Source organism: Pinus tabuliformis, chromosome 6, assembly GCF_031772625.1.
Source record: "Pinus tabuliformis cultivar Carrire ecotype Pingquan chromosome 6, CPIR1, whole genome shotgun sequence".
Taxonomy (NCBI): domain Eukaryota; kingdom Viridiplantae; phylum Streptophyta; class Pinopsida; order Pinales; family Pinaceae; genus Pinus; species Pinus tabuliformis.
Genome location: NC_142292.1, coordinates 969,980,546 through 969,983,705, shown reverse-complemented (window position 1 = coordinate 969,983,705; position 3,160 = coordinate 969,980,546). Strand labels below are relative to the sequence as shown.

Sequence of the window (3,160 nt, the reverse complement as noted above, 5' to 3'; positions counted from 1 at the left end):
CCTAAGAAGGGCTAAGGATCCATATCCTTTGTTGATCTGAGGTTGAAGCGCTGGTCGCAAACTGAAGCGAGGACCTGAGAATTGCACCCCCAAGTAAGTATACTGGTTGGTGATCTCAACCTCCTCCCTCTAAATATGAAGTAAAGGTCTAAAGTTTTCTTCACCCCATTGAATATCATTACCTTGGTTTTACCTAGGTTGACCATCAACTGTCGAAGATCAAAAATAGAACTAAGGCATCCAAATGCTTTTGTAATCCTTCCGAGGATGAGGAGAGGAGGATCATGTCATGAGCGAAAAGTAAAATAGATAGCAACCCCTGATGAAAAAGGCAGTCATCGATATCATAAATATGCCCGTATAGGAATGCCTCCCACTCATCAATATAAATCCCAAACAAGGTAGGGAACATTGTACAACCTTTTTTAACTCCAATGGTTGATTCCATTAATCACAAACAATCCGATCGAATCAAACATTAGGATTCAAAACTACTAACCAGTTCAGCCTGTTCCCTTCCGAAACAATAACCCTTTTACAGGTGCTCTTCTCTCAAACATATTTGAGCAGAACTTTGTCTTCAAATCTGCGAACCCTACTAGAATTATGTACCAAATTTTTTCTTTTTTTTGGACTGGTGCACTATGAATCCTAGACTACATTCCATGGTTAGCAGCGGGGAGCAACTTCGTGGTTTCTGTAATTAAATGAGTAGAACCAACATAACCCAATTCCGAATAAAGGAAATTGAATACACGAATCCCCAAAAAACGAAGAGTATTAACACAATCCTTAAGCAATTTGCACATACTATACAATGTAATCACAATGTAATCCACACCTTTGCTGTCGATGTCAAAACACTCTCTAAACATGGCCGTTTGAAGGAGACACTCGATATTTTGCACAATAAGGGTATAACTGTACAGTCTTCTGCATATGTATGTCTCTTGCAGCACTGCATTCGAAAGAAATCCTTATCAGATGCCAAACGAGTCCATTGTCACACAGAAGAGAGTGGATTCATGGGAGACATACTTTCTCGCAACACATTATTGAACGTGTATGTCAAGTGTGGAAGTCTTGTGGATGCTCGCAAAGTTTTTGACCAAATGACTGAAAGAGATGTGTGCTCATGGACAATCATGATTGCAACTTATGCAGGGCATGGTCCTGCTAAAGAGGCATTGGCATTGTTTCACATAATGTGACGAATAGGCTGCCAACCTGATCCCTTTGTTTTTTCAGGCATTCTTTTAGCGTGTTCGAACTTGGTATCACTGGAACAGGGCATAAAAATCCATCAAGAAATTATAAGAAGTGGATTTGAGTCCAATCTTTCCATTGCTAATGCCCTTGTAGACATGTATGGAAAATGTGGACAAATGGAGAAGGCGCACGAATTGTTTCAAAAAATGCATCAACGAGATATTGTCTCTTGCACTGCTATAATTGCAGGATGCACACAGGCTGGGCTTGTTGATGAGGCTTTGGATATTTTCATGAAAATGCCTCAACGAGATGCCATCTCGTGGAATGCAATGATTGCAGGACTTGCATGGAACGGTTTTGTTGGCAGGCCTTCGAGCTCTTCAAGGAAATGCCTAAACCGAATGTGGCTTCATGGAATGCGATGATTACTGGATTTGCACAGAAGGGGTTTGTTGATGAGGCCCTGAGACTTTTTAATGAAATACCTCAAAGGGATGTGGTTTCATGGAATGCAATGATTGTGGGATATGTACAAAATGGGTTTGTCAATGAGGCTCTGGAACTCTTTCAGGAAATGCCTCAACCAAACTTGGTTTCATGGAATGCGATAGTTGCGGGATTCACACAGAATGGTCATGGCGAGAAGGCCTTGAATCTTTTTCGACAAATGGAATTAGCAGGTGCAACGCCAAACTCAAAAACGTATGCAAGTATTCTTCCGGCTTGTGCCAAATTGGCTGCTTTGGAGCAGGGAATGGAAATCCATGAAAAAAAAATTAGAAGTGGATGTTAGTATGATGTCTTTGTGATGACTGCCCTTGTGGACATGTATGCACAATCTGGGAGAATAGAAAAGGCAAGGGAACTATTTGACAAATTGCATCTTCGAGCTGTTGTCTCATGGAATGCAATGATTGGAGGATATGCCATGAATGGCTGTGGGAAGGAGGCCCTTGAACTCTTTGAGTAAATGAAACAATCTGACATGACCCCAGATCACATCACCTTAGTTAGTGTTTTGTCTGCGTGCAACCATGCAGGTTTGGTGGATGAGGGCTATTTTCACTTCAATTGCATGAGAGAAAATTATCACATCGCACCTGCAATTGAACACTATGTATGCATGGTTGACCTTCTCGGTTGTGCTGGGCGTCTTGATGAAGCAGAAGACTTAATCATTGGGATGCCAATAAAACCAGATGTTGTTGTGTGGATTTGTTTGCTGAGTGCTTGTAGAATACATAACAACTTACATCTAGCTAAAAGAGTGTAGAACATATTTTTGAATTGGACCCTGAAAACACAGCGCCTTATGTCCTTTTGTCAAATATGCATGCTACACTTGGCAGGTGGGGTGACATTGAAAATGTACAAAAATGATGAGAAACAAAGGCATAAGCAGGACACCTGGTTGCAGTTTGATTGAGGTCAATAAATAAGTGCATGATTTCCTTGAAGGAGACACATCACACCAACAAATGCAGAAAATCTATAGAGTTGGGGAGACTAACTTGGGAGATGAAAGAAGCGGTGTATGTTCCAGATAAAAGGTTTGTATTGAATGATACCAGGGAGGTGTTGTGCTATACAACAACCCTCCCCATTTCAATTTTTTCATAAAAAAACTTTAATAAGAAATGGGTCCCTTTTAGAATATAAATAAAATCAATAAAAAAATTTGAAAATAAATTTTATAATAGGTTATATAAAATTTGCTTTTTAGGATAGGTTAAATCGCAATCGCTATTGGAAATCTATCAAATCCATGACAGTCCTCTTGATAAGGTCCAATCCGATTTCAAATACAATCCTCCTCCGTTCTTAACTTTTGTTAATGCGGACTTAACCAATAACCCTTTATCCCTTTTTATTCTATCATAACCCTCGTATAATAGGAATATACACAAACACGCGGGAACTTGCATTTTCCACTTTTCCATAGCCTTGG

At 39.9% G+C, this 3,160-nt stretch overlaps 1 pseudogene; it reads left to right on the top strand.

The window, feature by feature from the left end:
* Positions 1-707: 707 nt before the first annotated feature.
* Positions 708-2,759, top strand: LOC149262220 (pentatricopeptide repeat-containing protein At2g13600-like; annotated as a pseudogene).
* Positions 2,760-3,160: the final 401 nt, after the last annotated feature.